General features: G+C 47.7%; 1 protein-coding gene across 5 annotated transcripts in view; it reads left to right on the top strand.

The window, feature by feature from the left end:
- pak5 (p21 protein (Cdc42/Rac)-activated kinase 5) overlaps nt 1-20995 on the top strand; it is a 458196-nt gene that overhangs the window by 64486 nt on the left and 372715 nt on the right. The window lies entirely within an intron of this gene.

Genomic DNA, 20995 nt, shown 5'->3' with positions numbered 1-20995 from the left:
ACCCAACCGGGGGAGCCCGAACACACTCAGTCCGTTCCTTTCAGGTCCGTCTGATCTGAAAGGGTGCTCGCACTATGTATGGGCTCTGTCTTATTCTTATTCAGAGTGCCTGCCTGCTGTGCTCTCTGTGGCTTTTGTGGGGCATTGCATTCTCTTGCAAAGTGTCCCAACTGTCCACAGTTGGAACACTCCTGTGACTTTTGTGGGGGGCTGTTCTTGCCTTCATTTACCCATGCAGGGTTCTGGTGTGCCTTAACTGCGTGTATGTCTGCTTCTGCCTGCTGTTCTTCGGGATTTTTATTCGTGGGTTTGTTTTGAACAGATTGCACCCAGGTGCGGGACAATCTTTTTACAACCCATTTCTCATTATGAGCCTCCTCTGAGGGATCATAATTCGCACAAGCTTTTTGTCCTGTTTCTGTGGCATGGGAGATAAGGGTGCGGGTCCATTTGGCCATGTTGTCTGGGGACAAATGGGCGCGGTCTAAGTCTCCGAAAACTGCTGCGAAATGGATCCACAGGCGTCCAGCAAACGCTGTGGGGTGCTCTGTTTTCTTTTGCCTGCACTTATTGAGGCCATCTACGGGGTCACCCCTGTTATACCCGATCGCGTCTAGGATCGCGGTATGCATTTCTGCAAGGGTGCCTCCTCCTACATTCTGTGGGTCGGGGAGGGCTGCTACGACCGAAGGGTCTAAACTCAAAACTGTGAGCTTTACATGCTCTCGCTCATCCAGGCCGTACATGGTAGCCTGCTGTTTTACTCTTGCAAAGAAGTGGTGGGGAGGAACGGTTTGCTTTTATCGCACGCATCCCATAATTGGGTCACTGTTAAGGGGGTGATGTACAGAAATTCCTTGGCGTCCGATGTGGCTGGGTGGTGACTGGGTTCATTGGAGCCTGAACTATCTGCTCTGTGGGGGGTTGGGGCGCTTTTCTCTTCTGGGGCTTTCCCTGCGCTCATGTTCCCTGAACATATCTCTGCGCTGTCTCACTCAATTCTTCCCAATCAGGGCCGTCTTCCTCATCTAGCTGTGATCTAAAGGTTTCCTGGAATCCTTTTTGAACTGAAAGCAGAGATTGCAACTCTGCAATCTGCTTCCGGCACTTTGCATGGTCTAATGAGCTTTGTCTTTGCTCCGTGGTGGCAGCATGGAGTGCTCTTAACGCTGCCTTCAGGTCACTACACTGCCTCTGCAATGCCTCTACCTGCTTCTCGGTTTCCTCTCGTACCAGGACTGCACGTTGCGTGTCCTGATAGGCCTTTTCATACTGGGATTGGAAGCTGCTTAAGTGCGCCAGAGAAGACTGGTGTGCCCACTTGGCATCATCCACCTCTCCGTCTTTTGCTGCCAACTTCCTCCTTAACTCTACGTTCTCTTTCTCTACCTCACTGACATTGACCTTGCTCATTCGATGTATGCCTTCTATCTCTTTTCGGAGCGTCCTAACGACCTCCTCTGTGCCTCGCAATTGTGCCATGCAGGACACTATTGCCATCGGCTTGCGAGCTTTTTCTAAGCTCTTCTTGTGAATCTCGCTCAGGTTCTCCCACCAAGTATGTCCTATACTCCCGGGACCTGTTTCCTCATTTTCACAGAATTTGCTCCCAAGGGGCCATCCTTTCCCTTTGAGGTACTTCCTGATTTCTTCTTCCCATACGGGACACTGTCCTACTCTAGTGCTGCTGGTCGCTGCGACCGCCAATTCTTCAGGGTTCATGAGGCGTTGCATTGCCTGCATGCCATCTTTCCTATCTGAATGCTTTCTTAAATTTGGAACGAGGGGGACTAAGGCGGTGCTGTAATTACAGGTACGGGTTTCGCTATTTTCCGAAATACAAACTCCCGACAGTTTTGTCGCAACAAAAAATCTATCAGTATTACCTTATCGCCCTGTTAGTTACGCATGCATTTAACACACTGCCGAATTATGAGGATTGATCAGAACTGCTTGAACACTTGTGGTTTTTCTGTTCCCAATTGGATTTCTAATTCAAATTTTGGGTTCTCCCGGAGTGGTTAAGCCACGTCTAGATCAGGTCCCGTCAGGATGTCGGCAGTTGTATGTTGCTAACTTTTGGTTGGTTCAATTGGCTCTGTTTTATAACCTTTGCTCTAGAGTCGCCAGGTATCTTTATGATACCGCCACGAGGTTCAAGTTCAAGTAATGATCAATAACTCAAAACACCAATTAGTAAGATTCAAATCAAAATACATTTATTATACACAGTAAATCGTTACTCATGCATAAACTCTACTTTCTAAGCTATTTCTATAACTAACAGGCCTATACTTAGCTTCGGACTGGCCCACCAGGTCAGAGGAACAAATGGCCTTTCGTTCAGGTTCTGAGTCTGCGGGATTCAAAGCTGGTATGGACTGGTAGCTAGGAGCGCCTATCTCATAGTGAGCGTTGACTTGAGACTTACATTCTTTGGAGGCAGCTGGACAGGTTACTGTCAAGGGTTGGTTCGCGTTGCTGAGTGACCCTGTCAAGAAGGACGATTTGAACTTGGGAGCTTTACTTTATAGTTCCCAGGGGCTTCCCGCCTTTCGGGGCGGACCCTGTACCTGGTTTCAAGTGATTGGACTTTGTTCCAATCGCTTGGTTCGATTTCTCCAATACTGGAGCTGTTCCCTGATCGTTGGGCGGTCTTTAAATGTCCGTTAACCTCTTTTGTGTTGGTTCCTGCTGGCGCCGAGGAGTCTGGCTTGGCCTTGTTTACCTTAAATGTTTTGATTGTTCCCGGGGATCGCTCATTACTATGTAGATGGCTGCTACATTACCATGCAGATGGCTGCTTGTATCGATGCTGTCTGGGCTTTTGCAGAGTCTAATACACAGTAACTTGCTCCTGCTAGTTTTTGCCCGTGTTGGCTGAATTTCCCTTCAGCCTTTGCTGTTCTCCATTTTACGTCGGGAATTGGCCAACCCAGGTGGCTACACCCCCCTTCTTCCAAATGATGAACCTGGAGGTGATCAGAGCATCCCGTGCACGTTGGCCCAGGCGCACATGTCGTACGGTCTGTGTGCCTGCCTGGGCGCCGTGTCTTGTCCATCCTCCCCCTCTCCCGCATCCTCCTCGTCGGATGGGGCCTGGCGTTCATCTTCCTCCTCCAGCATGTCTCCCTTCTTTTGCGCAATGTTGTGGCGGCCGCAACAGACCGCTACGATGCGCGTGCGACCCTCTCAGAATCATATTGGAGGGACCCTTCAGAGCGACCCAGGCACCTGAATCTTTTTGGAGTCCACAGCACCGCTCAATCATATCCCTGGTTGCTTCATGGGCGTCGTTGTAGCAGGTCTCGGCGTTGGTCTGCGACCTCCGGATAGGTGTCATCAGCCACGACCATAGTGGATAACCCCCATCGCTCAGGAGCCAGCCACCCAGCTGGGATGGGGGTCTCGAACATGGAATCGTCAAGTGAACCAGGATGAAGGCGTTGTGCATACTGCTGGGTATCGGGCTCTCATCTGCAGGTGATCATAGGGGGACATTTATATCGTCAATCACCCCCTGGACCCGGGGCATCTCGTCTATGGCGACGAACCCCACTGCCCGGGCATCCTGGTGGGCTCAGTGCACATTGAAATGGATGTATTGTGCCACATGGGCATATAGGGCCTCCGTGACGGCGTGAATGCACCTGTGCACCGAGGTCTGTGAGATCGCGGACAGGTCCCCACTTGGCGTCTGGAAGGACCCCATGGCGTAAACGTTCAGGGCGACAGTCACCTTAACGGTCACCAGGAATGGGTGCCCTCCCCCATACCCTCACGGTGCCAGGTGTGCTCTGATTTGGCAGATATGTCGCACTGTTTCTGCTCAGCCGTTGTCTTCGGTGGCTTCCCTTTCCGGCAGGACCTCGAATGACGGGCACTGCTGGTACACAGGCCTCATGCAGTGCCTCCTTGGCACCTCCTCATCAGTCTGTTGGGTGGCTTGCTCTCCATTCTGGGAGGCTGGCACCTATTCCTCTGTGGCATGCTCCGTTGCTGCACACTCTGCTGCTATAGCTTCCTCGTCTTTGAGCAGCTCCAGCTCGTACAGCCACAAGGCATCCCCCAGGGCTGCGGCAACTTGCAGGAAGGCCATTACTGCTGATTGTATTCCAATATCCATTGTCTGCAGGGGGTGAAAGACAAACATGTTAACATCGTGCATATCCCCATGCTAAACCAGGTCCAAGGGCCTACTGTGGGCCCTGTCATTGCCCGGCACCATGGGGGCCTCTAGCCTTGGCGCCTGCCCCTATTACCAGAAGTACCATCAGCTAGCACTGCCCTTGCCAGCAGTAAACGCCACGGCTCCTGCCCAGTGCCTAGTAGGGGCTACAGTGGGCATTGCCCTTGTGAGGGCTTGCTGATGCCCCGTCGGTGGGTGGCAGCCAAACGGCCAGTGTCACTCTGCAAAACCAGGAGCCAAGGTGGGTGGTCATTGGGGTGCAGAGAAAGATGGCTGCCTTTCAGGCTACGGCAGTGGCGGTCCGTGACTGGACACCTCCCTCGCCCCGTGGCGAGTCATCCTGACCTTACGGCCCGTTCCCCCGTCACCCCAGTGCAGCCAGTGACCGGCACGGAAGCCCACAATCACGCCTCTCTGTCCTCTCTCCTCTCTCTCTCTCATCAGCTACGACACTGGTTTCACGATTTTTAAAAGCACAAGTGAACTATGCCGGAGGGAACTCAGCCCATCCAAGGAGGAGAATCGCGGAGGCCCAGGAGACATGCAAACGGTGTTTACTGTACGTGCTTTCCAGACTGCATTGACAACGCTGTCGAGGTGATGGAGAATTGCGATTTGGTGTCAAATAGGCGGCTGCCGATTCTCCGCTCAATTGCTTTTCGCAATTTTGACGTCGGCTAATGGAGAATCCCGCCCTGTATCTTTATACTAGAAGCAAAGGTCAAAAACATTTTCTGAAGGAAATTTGTTATACAATTCTGGTTTCCATAATTGAGCAATCCAATTATACCCACGTGGTTCTCTAAAACTTGTAAATTATTTTTATGGAAACATATTAACAATTCTAAGAAAATGTACTCTCAACAGCGTCTTTAATTGAATGGCAAGGACATGGCACATATCTTTTTGGGACTTTAGTTTGAACCTGCAAGGCCACTGCAGTAAAATGTTTCCCACAATTTGTCACTAACTGGCAATTTTCCTATGATGGGCAGTAATGGTGTTTGTTCTATCACAGTGGTCATTTTTTTCAAATAAACCGGTTGGATTAGAAAGTCAGGTCCAAAAACTTGTTATACAACTATATTCATGACCAGATAGATAAGCAACAAACTGCATTTTTCCCACAGTATAGTTAAAATTAAGCCATTTAAAAAGATTCAAATTTAGAAATTCATTACGTCATTTTCAGATATCTTTAGTTTAAAAATTACAAGGTCCATGTGAGAAGGGGCATGTATCTTGTACAAAAGTCATATTGGATTTTCCAAGAGGGCATGCATTTTTGGTACTTAAAGGAGCAATAGCGATATGAGGAAAAACTTTACAGAGTGAGTGGTTAGGGTCTGGAATTCTCTGCCTGAGAGTGTGGTTGAGGCAAGTTCAACTGACTCATTCAAAAGGGAATTTAATTGAAAAGGAAAAATGTGCACGGTTATGGTGAGATGGCGGGTGAGTGGAACGAAGATGAGTTGCTCATTCGGAGGGCTGGTACAGACGCGATTTTATGATACCACTGGAAAATGAGTTTGTATAAGAACTCCAGCACAAAAAAAATGTAGCTGGCTTTTAAGGTCAATTGTAGTTGCAGTAAGGTCTACTTGAATAGTTTCCTCGGCCCCTCAAAAATGAGAACAGAAAATAATTTAATTTCTTTAAAATTGTCTCAGTTAAACGTTGGATAGTCAGAGGCTTTTCCCCAGGGTAGAGGGGTCAATTACTAGGGGGCATAGGTTTAAGGTGAGAGGGGCAAGGTTTAGAGGAGATGTACGAGGCAGGTTTTTTTTACACAGAGGGTAGTGGGTGCCTGGTACTCGCTGCCGGAGGAGGTGGTGGAAGCAGGGACGATAGTGACATTTAAGGGGCATCTTGACAAATACATGAATAGGATGGGAATAGTGGGATACGGACCCAGGAAGTGTAGAAGATTTTAGTTCAATCGCGCAGCATGGTCGGCACGGGCATGGAGGGCAGAAGGGCCTGTTCCTGTGCTGTACTTTTCTTCTTTGTTTGAGCATCATTCAGACCACTTTGGGCAGCATGGTAGCATAGTGGTTAGCACAGTTGCTTCGCAGCTCCAGGGTCCCAGGTTCGATTCCTGGCTGAGTCACTGTCTGTGCGGAGTCTGCATGTTCTCCCCGTGTCTGCGTGGGTTTCCTCCGGGTGCTCCGGTTTCCTTCCACAGTCCAAAGATGTGTGGGTTAGGTGTATTGGCCATGCTAAATTGTCCTTAGTGTCCAAAACCATTATGTGGGGGTTACGGGGATAGGGTAGATACGTGGGCCTGAGTAGAGTGCTCTTTGTAACGGCCGGTGCAGACCGATGGGCCGAATGGCCTCCTTCTGCACTGTAAATTCTATGTTCGATGATTCTCTATTTAGTATAATACTGTTGGGGGGGCGGGGGAGGAATTAGATCCAGAAGTAGGGTTTTAATTATACAAATAATCAAATATAAAGATGAAAATAAGAAGTAAGTGCAACCTTTAATTAGATATTAGATTGTACACTTAGTAAGTCATTATTCAGGCTTCTGAAGAATGATTTATTTGGAGATGTATTTACTGGAATAGTTTTATTGAAAGTGCAATGCAATCTTCTCAAAGTATTTTGTTTTGCTTTAAAACAGCTGTTAACTACAAATGAAGGTTTGATTTGCGTAAACCAGAAACTATGAACTATCTCGGCTCTATAAAAAAAAAATCCCTTTTTTTTTAGAAATAAAGACACTGCTAAACAGTACATGATCTACACATTGTGACATATTGCTAAAAATATAATAATTAACCCATCAAAACATACTAAAACACCCTCATACCCCATGTTAACACTTAAACAATGAGAACAAAACTTTGATTCTTGAATCTATTTTTCTGCCTTGTGCTTCCAAATAAAACAGTGATTTTTACTAATTGAATTTGATTGTATTTACGATGAAGCCCTTTCAGATAATGAAAACCTATCGAACTTGCCCTTTGAAGGGAAGTGTGTAGTGCGATCCAGCTTTTATTTCACTTTTTGTTTTGAGCAGAGCACACAGGCAGCTCTGATGTCTTGAAGCTCTATTCCTCTGTTGCAAAGTTGGCAGGATTACTCCTTTCCCTTAACCATAATGATTAGATAACGGGTGTGCATGCTTCCTGACCTACCCATATCCAGTCACACACCAATTTTTCTTTTTAAGTTGAGCAGTAAAGTTCTTAATTCAACCAGAGGCTAATGCAACTAGTTAAAACGTAAAAGTAAAACTCCCCATATTGCCTTAGTAACAGATCACCTATTCAATGCATTCATGACACTCAAATTATCATCTGGTAGTTCAGAACTTGAGCACTTGGGGCATATTGTCAAAGCTATTTATCAGGACAATTGCATGAATACCAATGTCAGGGGAAACAACAACAGTACACTTTATGAGAAGAGAGTGCTCAATGGACTCTGATTGGTGGAGGCATTGCTGGGGAAATGCATCAGTTAATGATGACTGATAGTTAACTGGCAAACATTGTTTGAAAATTTAAACCAGTCAGCTTGACTCTGATTGGTCACGGTGTTGCCCTGAGAAATGAACGAGAAAATGGCTATCACTAACTTTGTTCAGCTGAATCAGGTGCAATGTGTGTACATGTTCTTTCTGTCTGCAAAGAACAGGGCCTTATTTATCAATAAATGTAGCTTCCAGTACACGCATGTGCCACACTCCCAATCCAATCTGACAATCTTAAATTGGTTGTCAGCATAAATTTTGGCACACAGGATTATTTATCAAATATTGCCCAATAGCAGAAGTTTCCTGATTTGATCTTCCAGCTTCCTCCAAAAAGTTCTGGCCCACAAAGTCAATAGTAGACATTAGATGTGCTCTGATCACCTCATTTGTTCCTCTACCTCCTCTGAGCTGAGCCTGTTTCTCTGAAGTAAATATTAATCAGTTGATTATAGTTTAAATGTGATAGTTTAGTTGAAAAAGATTATTGAAAGATGGTGCAGCATGGAAATAATACTCCGAGAAAAATATTCAACAAAGGGCAATAGACAAATCCTTAACTTCTATGGAGTTCCTACTATAGTCTATGTCTAAAAGAGAATGCTGTCTAAATTTGGTTTACTGAACTCTCATTCATCAGCCAGTTTGGGATTACATTATAATTTACTCTACCAACCACCAATTATCACATACTACTGATGAAGAAATTAACCTTTGACAAAGCAGCTAAAGGTGGAAAATCAAGTCATGAACTAACAATCGGTTATCAACTTTCTCATAATTAGCAATATTTAACAGTGAGTATGCAACTCTTTAGTAGAAAGGGTTAATTGATGGAACAAACATTGAAGCATCAGCTGACGTGCCTGAAAATAATAATTTTGCTGGCAGTTTTTTATGATTAGGTACTTTAGCTACTGACAATTTAACAACAATAAATAGACAATATACTGGATAGATCAAATTCTACATTGCTCAGTGTTGGAAATGATTCCAAAACTTATACAGCCTCAACCTGCTGAGTTGGTGAAGTTCACCTGGTCTGTCTTGGATGATGGTGTGAGACCTACTAAATGGCAGCGTGGTGACAGAGGGCTTACATGTGACTCCAGACATCATCTGTCTACAGAGATAATATCTGATCCTCTTACATCCTCTTCTCCCAGGTAAATGTTTCTGTACTGGGAGCTATACCTGACTGTGACTTCAATTTTTCTTGATTTTTGGATAATGTATACATTTAAATTACATATTTATATCTGTCTGATAACAGACATAACATTTTAATATCTCTAATGTATCGTTCTCCCTTTTTCATGCTGAATTGAGGGCTGACTTGCCTAAAAGTGTATCTCTGCCTTTTATAGGGACACTGTTCAATGTAAAGGAGAGAATCTCCTACACTATGATATTTAATTATACTGTATAAACATAGTTAAGATTTCAGCAAATAACTTGCACCCCTTTGAGCTCATTAGTGTCAAATACCATTTATAGCCTTGATTTTTCAAAGAAAGCTCTTTTTCAAAAATCACTGACCACCCTGAGTGATGCATGTTAGAAGACTTGACCTCTTTCGGCGTCGGAGTAACTCAAATAATCATGTTCGTATTCCTCCATGATATTAGATTAACAAATCATCACAATCTAGGCACTTTCACTTATCTAACTTTTGAATTTCTTTAAATAAAGAACCTTTCAGATAAGGAATGACATATTTATATCTTGTGAAATGGTTAAGTGATCAAAGGATTTAAAACCATTTCAGAAGATGCACCGTCTTTGTTCGAGTAGTTGGAATGGAACTATGCAATGTAGTGTTGAACAGCTGGGCAACTCAGGAGAGGAGGAGTCTGGAGAGCTCAACCATCAACGAGAATGAGGAAGAAAATAAAGGATAAAGCACCACACAGCATTTTCCGCTGTAAACTGTAATGCACCGTGTCCATACTTAGCCTAACAGCATTAAGATAATGTGGGTCTTTCTGGGGGAAAAAAAGGCTAATTTCAACAATGCAGTTGCTGTTTTGTGAGGTTCCATATTAAAACCGAGCTCAGCCTACCCTGATGATCTGCACTGCAGGTGTAATGATTGGCTAGAAGTGTGATCACATTGTTGTCTTGAAACTACAGGTACGGAATAAAGAAGAAGAATCTTAGATCAAACTCAACATTCAATTATAATTTTACTTCTCTGATTCACAGTGTTGGGCTGGACAGAATGTGAGAATGGGCTATCTCTTTCTCATTTTCCTCAAAGCGTGAGGATTTTTTTTCTGCAAGAGCAATTTAGTTTCACAACTCATCAATTTTCTCATCTCTTGCACTGAATGCTTGAATCAGAAGGAATTTGGGAAGTCAAGTTCTGATTACAAAGCGAGATACCCCAAATCACAGATTTTGCCCTCACGTGTCAGCAGTAAAGAGATGGGGTACCGACTGCAATTAAATGTATTCTTTGAGGTTTAATCACATGACTTTCTTCCACACCCTAGGAATTTGTCAGCTAGCACACCCAACCTTGTCACGAATGGCCTTCCTGTGCATATTGGAAAACAAAAAGACTCATTATCTAATTGGATGATGCTTGACATAAACCAAACAGCACCCCCACCCCGCCACAATTTTCAAAAAGAGAATGTTCAAAGAAAAATTCTTAAAATCTATCTTTGATGCCCTTATGATATTTCTCCAGGGTTTCACATACCAACGTTCTGGAGATGGACCTTCAATTCCTGGGGACTCCAAGCCAATCTTGGTGGGTTGGCAACCCTATAAAGAGACTTTACTTATTTCTAAAAGTTCATATTGGCAGTGAAATGATTAAAATGTATATTGTGAAAAGATTTATGTCTTTGGATTATTGTCCTTCATTTGATTGGAGTAAACTGGCCCCTTTTCTAATGACATTTGCCCAATAACAATGTATGTGCAATATTAACTGGGGTTTCAAGCAGTCTGTTTGTTGAGTTTAATACTACATCCTTTCTCACACAATGTGAGCCTGGTGGAACAAAGTGCTATAACTCACAGTGCAAGCGGTACTTTGACTTTATCAGAGTGATTGCTGTGAATATTGACCCATACAATTTAACACATCAGTATGTTTCTGCCTTCGAGCAGTTCATGGGCTAGGTTTTGGTTGGTCTTGCTGCCTGCTACTGGATCAGGGGTAGTTATAGGGTCTAGTTGACCTCAATAATGGTTTCTTCTCTATACAATGTTGCTGGTGCTTCCATGCTGTGTCACACACCGTTTTAGCAGTTAGCCAATAGACTATGTCCAAGGATGACGGAATAAGGTGCCTAAGAATATACTTTCTGGCTTGTACAAAGATATACTTTACAAATAGAAATGGAAACAGTTTCATATACTGATTATTTTTTGTTCAACCACAAAAAGATACTTAAGACTTCCCCACCATTGGGAACATTCTTTCTGAATCTACCCTGTCTAATCCTCTTAGAATTTTGTAAGTTTTTCTGAGTTCCCCTCTCAGTCTTCTAAATTCTAACGAAAATAATCCTAACCCACTTCATCTCTCTTTATATGACAGTCCCGCCATCTCAGGAATCAGCCTGGTAAACCTTCTTTGCACTACTTCCATCGCAAGGACATCTTTCCTCAGATAAGGACACCAAAACTGCACACACAATCCAGGTGTGGCCTCACCAATGCCCTATACAATTACAATAAAACATCTCTATTTCTGTACTCAAATCCTCTTGCTATGAAGGGCAACAATTCAGCTTTCAGCGACTGATGCACGAGGACACCCAAGTATCCACGCTGAGTGTGCTATGAAATCTTTTTATCATTGACTCCAGCAACTTCCCTACTACCGACGTTAGGCTCACTAGTCCATAGTTCCCTGTTTTCTCTCTACCGGCTTTTTGAATAGCAGGGTTACATTCGCTACCCTCCAATCTGTAGGAACCATTCCAAAGTCTAAAGAATTTTGGAAAATGACCACCAATTGATCTACTATTTCTAGGGCCACTTCCTTAAGTACTCGGGTGGACGATTATCAGGCCTTGGAGATTTATCCACCTACAATCCCATTAATTTCCCCCAAACCATTTATTTTCTAATTCTAATTTCCTTCAGCTCTTCACTAAAACTTCTACTTCTCAGAACTTCTGGTACATGTCTTCCTTTGTGAAGACCGAGGCAAAGTACGAATTTAGTTTTCAGCCATTTTTGTTCCGTTATGAATTACCCCATTTCTGACTGTAAGTGGCCTACATTAGTTTTTAATCAATCTTTTACTCTTTACATGCCGATAGAAACTTTTACAATCAGTTTTTTTATGCCCCGCTAGTTTACTTTCAAATTGTACTTTCCCCTTTTTAAAAAAAATATATTTTATTGAAAATTTTTGGCCAACCATCACAGTACATTATGTATCCTTTACACAGTAATATAACAGTATAAATAACAATGGCCTGTTTTATAAACAAAAAATAAATAATATCTAACAAAAAACGAAAACTAACTCTAAATGGCAACTGCCTTGTCTCAGATAAACACTCTCCAAAAATATGATTTGACAGTCCAATATACAATTAACTATAGCACTAACCTATACATATTATACATATATATTAACGGACCTGAGAGTCCTTCTGGTTCCTCCCCCCCCGCCCTTAGGACGAACTTAATCCGTTCCAGCTTTATAAACCCTGCCATGTCATTTATCCAGGTCTCCACCCCCGGGGGCTTGGCTTCCTTCCACATCAACAGTATCCTGCGCCGGGCTACTAGGGACGCAAAGGCCAAAACATCAGCCTCTCTCGCCTCCTGCACTCCCGGCTCTTCTGCAACCCCAAATATAGCCAACCCCCAGCTTGGTTCGACCCGGACCCCCACTACTTTCGAAAGCACCTTTGTCACCCCCACCCAAAACCCCTGTAGTGCCGGACATGACCAGAACATGTGGGTGTGATTTGCTGGGCTTCTCGAGCATCTCGCACACCTATCTTCCACCCCAAAAAATTTACTGAGCCGTGCTCCAGTCATATGCGCCCTGTGTAACACCTTAAATTGTATCAGGCTTAGCCTGGCACACGAGGACGATAAGTTTACCCTACTTAGGGCATCCGCCCACAGCCCCTCCTCAATCTCCTCCCCCAGCTCTTCTTCCCATTTCCCTTTCAGCTCATCTACCATAACCTCCCCCTCGTCCCTCATTTCCCTATATATATCTGACACCTTACCGTCCCCCACCCATGTCTTTGAGATCACTCTGTCCTGCACCTCCTGCGTCGGGAGCTGCGGGAATTCCCTCACCTGTTGCCTCGCAAAAGCCCTCAGTTGCATATACTGGAATGCATTCCCTTGGGGCAACCCATATTTCTCGGTCAGCGCTCCCAGACTTGCAAACTTCTCATCCACAAACAGATCTTTCAATTGTGTTACTCCTGCTCTTTGCCATATTCCAAATCCCCCATCCATTCTCCCCGGGGCAAATCTATGATTATTTCTTATCGGGGACCCCACCAAGGCTCCCGTCTTTCCCCTATGCCGTCTCCACTGTCCCCAAATTTTCAAAGTAGCCACCACCACCGGGCTTGTGGTGTATTTCTTCGGTGAGAACGGCAATGGGGCCGTCACCATAGCTTGTAGGCTAGTCCCCCTACAGGACGCCCTCTCCAGTCTCTTCCACGCCACACCCTCCTCTTCTCCCATCCACTTACTCAGCATTGAGATATTGGCGGCCCAGTAGTACTCACTTAGGCTCGGTAGTGCCAGCCCCCCCCCCTATCCCTACTACGCTGTAAAAATCCCTTCCTCACTCTCGGGGTCTTCCCGGCCCACACAAAACCCATGATGCTCTTTTCAATCCTTTTAAAAAAGCCTTCGTGATCACCACCGGGAGGCACTGAAACACAAAGAGGAATCTCGGGAGGACTACCGTTTTAACCGCCTGCACCCTCCCTGCCAATGACAGGGACACCATGTCCCATCTCTTGAGGTCCTCCTCCATTTGTTCCACCAACCGCGTTAAATTTAACCTATGCAATGTACCCCAATTCTTGGCTATCTGGATCCCCAAGTAACGAAAGTCCCTCATTACCTTCCTCAACGGTAAATCCTCTATTTCTCTGCTCTGCTCCCCTGGATGCACCACAAACAACTCACTTTTCCCCATGTTCAGTTTATATCCTGAAAATTCCCCAAACTCCCGAAGTGTCCGCATTATCTCTGGCATCCCCTCCGCCGGGTCTGCTACATATAACAACAAATCATCCGCATACAGAGATATCCGGTGTTCTTCTCCTCCTCCTCCTCTGAATACTCCCCTCCACTTCCTGGAACCCCTCAATGCTATTGCCAGGGGCTCAATCGTCAGTGCAAACAATAATGGGGACAGAGGGCATCCCTGCCTTGTCCCTCTATGGAGCCGAAAGTATGCAGATCCCCATCCATTCCTGACCACACTCGCCATCGGGGCCCTATACAACAGCTGTACCCATCTAACATACTCATCTCCAAAACCAAATCTCCTCAGCACCTCCCACAAATAATCCCACTCCACTCTATCAAATGCTTTCTCGGCATCCATCGCCACCACTATCTCCGCTTCCCCCTCTGGTGGGGGCATCATCATTACCCCTAGCAGCATCCGTATATTCGTATTCAGCTGTCTCCCCTTCACAAACCCAGTTTGGTCCTCGTGGACCACCCCCGGGACACAGTCCTCTATCCTCATTGCCATTACCTTGGCCAGAATCTTAGCGTCTACATTTAGGAGGGAAATAGGTCTATAGGACCCGCATTGCAGCGGGTCCTTTTCCTTCTTTAGGAGAAGCGATATCGTTGCCTCAGACATAGTCGGGGGCAGCTGTCCCCTTTCCTTTGCCTCATTAAAGGTCCTCATCAGTAGCGGGGCGAGCAAGTCCACATATTTCCTATAAAATTCAACTGGAAATCCATCCGGTCCCGGAGCCTTCCCCGCTTGCATGCTCCTAATTCCTTTCACTACTTCCTCTATTTCGATCTGTGCTCCCAGTCCCACCCTCTCCTGCTCCTCCACCTTAGGAAATTCCAGCTGGTCCAGAAAGCCCATCATTCTCTCCCTCCCATCCGGGGGTTGAGCTTCGTATAATCTTTTATAAAATGCCTTGAACACTCCATTCACTCTCTCCGCTCCCCGCTCCATCTCTCCTTCCTCATCCCTCACTCCCCCTATTTCCCTCGCTGCTCCCCTTTTCCTCAATTGGTGGGCCAGTAACCTGCTCGCCTTCTCCCCATATTCATACTGTACACCCTGTGCCTTCCTCCACTGTGCCTCTGCAGTACCCGTTGTCAGCAAGTCAAATTCTACGTGTAGCCTTTGCCTCTCCCTGTACAGTCCCTCCTCCGGTGCCTCCGCATATTGCCTGTCCACCCTCAGAAGTTCTTGCAGCAACTGCTCCCGTTCCCTACTCTCCTGCTTTCCTTTATGTGCCCTTATTGATATCAGCTCCCCTCTAACCACTGCCTTCAGCGCCTCCCAGACCACTCCCACCTGGACCTCCCCATTATCATTGAGTTCCAAGTACTTTTCAATGCACCCCCTCACCCTTAGACACACCCCCTCATCTGCCATTAGTCCCATGTCCATTCTCCAGGGTGGGCGCCCTCCTGTTTCCTCCCCTATCTCCAAGTCCACCCAGTGTGGAGCGTGATCCGAAATGGCTATAGCCGTATACTCCGTTCCCCTCACCTTCGGGATCAACGCCCTTCCCAAAACGAAAAAGTCTATTCGCGAATAGACTTTATGGACATAGGAGAAAAACGAAAACTCCTAACTCCTAGGTCTGCTAAATCTCCACGGGTCTACTCCTCCCATCTGCTCCATAAAATCTTTAAGCACCTTGGCTGCTGCCGGCCTCCTTCCAGTCCTGTACCTCGACCTGTCCAGCCCTGGTTCCAACACCGTATTGAAATCCCCCCCCCCATTACCAACTTTCCCACCTCTAGGTCCGGGATGCATCCTAGCATACGCCTCATAAAATTGGCATCATCCCAGTTCGGGGCATATACGTTTACCAAAACCACCGTCTCCCGCTTTAATTTGCCACTCACCATCATGTATCTGCCCCCGCTATCCGCCACTATAGTCTTTGCCTCAAACATTACCCGCTTCCCCACTAATATAGCCACCCCCCTGTTTTTCGCATCTAGCCCCGAATGAAACACCTGCCTGGTCTATCAGTTTCAAGTGCGTCTCCTGTAACATAACCACGTCTGCCTTAAGTTTCTTAAGGTGTGCGAGTACCCTTGCCCTTTTTATCGGCCCGTTCAGCCCTCTCATATTCCACGTGATCAGCCGGGTTGGGGGGCTTTTTACTCCCCCCCCCCCCCCTTTGTCGATTAGCCATCCCCTTTTTCCAGCTCCTCCCCCGGTTCCCACGCAGCTGTGTCCCCCCCCAGGCGATGCCCCCCCGCCCACCCCACCCCATACCAGCTCCCCCCTCTCCCCAGCAGCAGCAACCCAATAATTCCTCCCCCCCCCCGCTAGATCCCCCACTAGCATAGTTACACTCCCCATGTTGCTCCCAGAAGTCAGCAAACTCTGGCCGACCTCGGCTTCCCCCCCGTGACCTCAGCTCGCACCGTGCGACGCCCCTCCTTCCTGCTTCCCTATTCCCGCCATGATTATCATAGCGCGGGAACAAAGCCCGCGCTTCCCACTTGGCCCCGCCCCCAATGGCCAACGCCCCATCTCCTCCACCTCCTTTCCTCCCCCCACCACCACCTGTGGAAGAGAGAAAAGTTACCACATCGCAGGATTAATAACATAAAACTCCTCTTTCCCCCCTTTTTACCCCCCTCTTCGCCCCCCATACTCGCCCCACCACTTTGTTTCAAACGTTCTTTTTAATAACCCGATCATTCCAATTTTTCTTCCATGATAAAAGTCCACGCCTCATCCGCCGTCTCAAAGTAGTGGTGCCTCCCTTGGTATGTGACCCACAGTCTTGCCGGTTGCAGCATCCCGAATTTTATCTTTTTGTGAAGCACCGCCTTGGCCCGATTAAAGCTCGCCCTCCTTCTCGCCACCTCCGCACTCCAGTCTTGGTATACGCGGATCACTGCGTTCTCCCACTTACTGCTCCGAGTTTTTTTTGCCCATCTAAGGACCATCTCTCTGTCCTTAAAACGGAGGAATCTCACCACTATGGCTCTAGGAATTTCTCCTGCTCTCGGTCCTCGCGCCATCACTCGGTATGCTCCCTCCACCTCCAGCGGGCCCGCCGGTGCCTCCGCTCCCATTAACGAGTGCAGCATCGTGCTCACATATGCCCCGACGTCCGCTCCCTCCGCACCTTCAGGAAGACCAAGAATCCTCAAGTTATTCCTCCTCGCGTTGTTCTCCAGCACCTCCAGTCTTTCCACACATCGTTTATGGTGTGCCTCGTGCATCTCCGTCTTCACCACCAGGCCCTGTATGTCGTCCTCATTCTCGGCAGCCTTTGCCTTCACGACCCGAAGCTCCCGCTCCTGGGCCTTTTGCTCATCCTTTAGCCCTTCGATCGCCTGTAATATCGGGGCCAACAGCTCTTTCTTCATTTCCTTTTTGAGTTCTTCCACACAGCATTTCAAGAACTCTTGTTGTTCAGGGCCCCATGTTAAACTGCCACCTTCCGACGCCATCTTTGTTTTTGCTTGCCTTCCTTGCCGCTGCTCTAAGGGATCCACTGCAATCCGGCCACTTTCCCCTCCTTTTTCCATCCGTATCCAGGGGGAATTCCCTTCTGGTTTACCGCACAGCGTTTTTAGCCGTTAAAATTGCCGTTGGGGCTCCTATTAAGAGCCCAAAAGTCCGTTCCACCGGGAGCTGCCGAAACGTGCGACTTAGCTGGTCATCGCCGCACCCGGAAGTCGTACTTTCCCCTTCTTAATCAATCCCTTGGTCTATTTTTGCTGAATTTTAAACTATTCCCAAACCTCAGGTCTGTTGCTTTTTCTTGCTAATTTGTATGTCTCTTCTTTGAATCTACCACTCTCTCTAATTGCCCTTGTAAGCCATGGTTTGACCATAGTTCCCTTTCTATTCTTGCGCCAAATAGGAATAAACAACTGGAGTTCACCTATTGGTTCCTTGAATGCCTGCCATTGCCTGTCTGCTGTCGTTCCTTTCAGTAATGTTTCCCAGTCCGTCATAGCCAACTCATGCTTCATTCCATCATCGTTACCTTTATTGAGGTTCAGGACCTTGGTCTCAGAATCAACTACCTCACTATTCACCTTGATAAAGAATTCTACCATATTATGGTCACTCATCCCCAAGGGTTCTCTCACAACTAGATTGCCAACTAATCATTTCTCACTGCTAATTAGTTTTAACAACAAGAAAAAACTAAGTGTTAAACATGAGAAAATGGATTATTTTAAAAAATATATATATTTATTCAAATTTTTCAACAAATGCCCCCCCCCCCCCAACAAAAAGAAAGAAAACCAGAACACAACAATCAGAAATTATACAATGGATTTCCCCCATATACAATAACCCCCCCATATAACATTTAAAAACACAAATAGGGAAAATCCCCCCACCTTCACCCAAACGCCACCCCAATAGAACCCCCCCCCTCCCTTGGGCTGCTGCTGACCTCCTCCTAACGCTCCGCGAGATAGTCTAGGAACAGTTGCCACCACCTGAGGAACCCTTGCACAGATCCTCGCAAGGCAAACTTTATCCTCTCCAGCTTGATGAACCCTGCCATGTCATTGATCCAAGCTTCCACACTAGGGGGCTTCGCATCTTTCCATAGTAGCAAAATCCTCCACCGGGCTACCAGGGACGCAAAGGCCAGAATACCAACCTCTTTCGCCTCCTGCACTCCCGGCTCGTCCGATACCCCGAATAATGCCAATCCCCAGCTCGGCTTGACCCGGGCATTCACCACCTTGGACATAGTCCTCGCAAAACCCCTCCAAAACCCATCCAGCGCCGGGCACGACCAGAATATATGGACGTGATTTGCCGGGCTCCCCGAGCACCTCCCACATCTGTCCTCCACCCCAAAGAACTTACTCAACCTCGCCCCTGTCACATGCGCTCTGTGAGTAACTTTGAACTGTATTAGGCTGAGCCTGGCACAAGAGGAGGAAGAATTAACCCTACTCGGGGCATGAGCCCTCAGGCCCTCATCTATCTCCTCCCCAAGCTCCTCCTCCTACTTGCCCTATAACTCCTCCACCGAAGCCTCCTCCTCTTCCTTCAGCTCCTGGTAAATCGTTGAAACCTTGCCTTCTCCAACCCATACACCCGAAATCACCCTGTCCTGAATCCCACGTGCCAGAAGCAGCGGGACTTCCCTCACCTGCCGCCTCACAAACGCCCTCACTCGCATGTACCTGAAAGCATTTCCCGGGGGTAGTCCAAACTTCTCCTCCAGCGCCCCTAGGCTCGCAAACGTCCCATCGATGAACAGGTCCCCCATTCTTCTAATCCCTGCCCGATGCCAGCTCCGAAACCCCCCGTCTATCCTTCCCGGGACGAACCGATGATTCTCCCGAATCAGGGACCAAACTGAGGCTCCCACCTTGCCCCTGTGTCGCCACCACTGCCCCCAGATCTTCAGCATTGCCACCACCATCGGACTCGTGATGTACCTTGTCGGCGTGAGCGGCAGCGGTGCCATCACCAGCGCCCTCAGGCTCGTGCCCACACAGGATTCCATCTCTAGCCTCTTCCACGCCGCCCCCTCTCCCTCCATTACCCACTTACGGATCATCGCCACATTGGCTACCCAATAATAGCTACACAAATTCGGCAGCGCCAGCCCCCCCCCGTCCCTGCTACGCTCCAGAAACACCCTCTTCACCCTTGGGGTCTTATTCGCCCACACAAATCCCATGATGCTCCTGCTTACCCGTTTGAAAAAGGCCTTGGGGATCATAATGGGAAGGCACTGGAACACAAAGAGAAACATCGGGAGGACCGTCATTTTGACCGACTGCACCCTACCCACTAGTGAGAGTGGCAGCATATCCCATCTTTTAAAATCCTCCTCCACCAACCGCGTCAAATTGAGCTTGTGCAGGGCCCCCCAACTCCTAGCTACTTGGATCCCTAGGTACCGAAAGCTCCTTTCCGCCCTCTTCAGCGGTAGCTCATCTATCCCTCTTCCCTGGTCCCCTGAATGCACCACAAAGAGCTCACTCTTCCCTACGTTGGGTTTGTACCCCAAAAAGTCCCCAAACTCCCTAAGGATCCGCATGACCTCCGCCATCCCCTCCACTGGATCCGCGCCACATACAACAGGCCGTCGGCATACGACACCCGGTGCCCCCCCCCCCCCCCCCCCCCGGACCAGTCCCCTCCATTTCCTGGACTCCCTCAGTGCCATGGCCAGCGGCTCAATTGCCAGTGCAAACAACAAGGGGGATAAGGGGCACCCCTGCTTCGTCCCCCAGTACAGCCGAACGTACTCCGACCTCCGCCGGTTCGTAGCCACACTCGCCACTGGGGCTCTATATAGCAGCCTGACCCAACTGATGTACCCCTCCCCGAACCCAAACCTCCGCAACACTTCCCAAAGATACTCCCACTCCACCCGATCAAAGGCCTTCTCCACATCCATAGCTGCCACTACCTCCGCTTCCCCCTCCATGAGGGCATCATAATCACATTGAGGAGCCTCCGCACATTTGTATTTAGCTGCCTACCCTTCACAAATCGCGCCTGGTCCTCATGAATCACCCCTGGGACACAGTCCTCAATTCCCGCAGCCAGCACCTTCGCCAGCAACTTAGCGTCAACATTGAGGAGCGAGATCGGTCTATACGACCCACATTGCAATGAATCCTTGTCCCGCTTCAAGATCAAAGAAATCAGCGCCCTGGACATTGTCGGGGGCAAGGTTCCCCCCCCTCCCTCGCCTTATTAAAAGTCCTCACTAGCAACGGGCCCAGCAGGTCCACGTATTTCCTGTAGAATTCAACCGGGAACCCATCCGGCCCTGGGGCCTTCCCCGCCTGCATGCTCCCCAATCCTTTAACCAGCCCAATCGGCGCCCCCAAACCAGCCACTTCCTCCTCCTCCAACCTCGGGAACCTCAGCTGATCTAGGAATCGTCGCATCCCCTCCTCCCCCGCTGGGGGCTCAGACCTGTACAGATCCCCATAGAAGTCCCTAAATACCTTGTTTATTCTCACCGCACTCCGCACCGTATTCCCCCCTCTATCCTTAACTCTACCAATCTCCCTCGCTGCCTCCCTCTTGCGAAGCTGATGTGCCAGCATCTGACTCGCCTTATCCTCATACTCGTACGTCGCCCCCTGCGCTTTCCTCCACTGTGCCTCTGCTTTCCCCGTGGTCAA

Source organism: Scyliorhinus torazame, chromosome 1 (assembly GCF_047496885.1).
Source record: "Scyliorhinus torazame isolate Kashiwa2021f chromosome 1, sScyTor2.1, whole genome shotgun sequence".
In the NCBI taxonomy this organism is placed as follows: domain Eukaryota; kingdom Metazoa; phylum Chordata; class Chondrichthyes; order Carcharhiniformes; family Scyliorhinidae; genus Scyliorhinus; species Scyliorhinus torazame.
The sequence above is the reverse complement of the archived record's forward strand: the minus strand, read 5'-3'. Positions and strand labels throughout refer to the sequence as shown.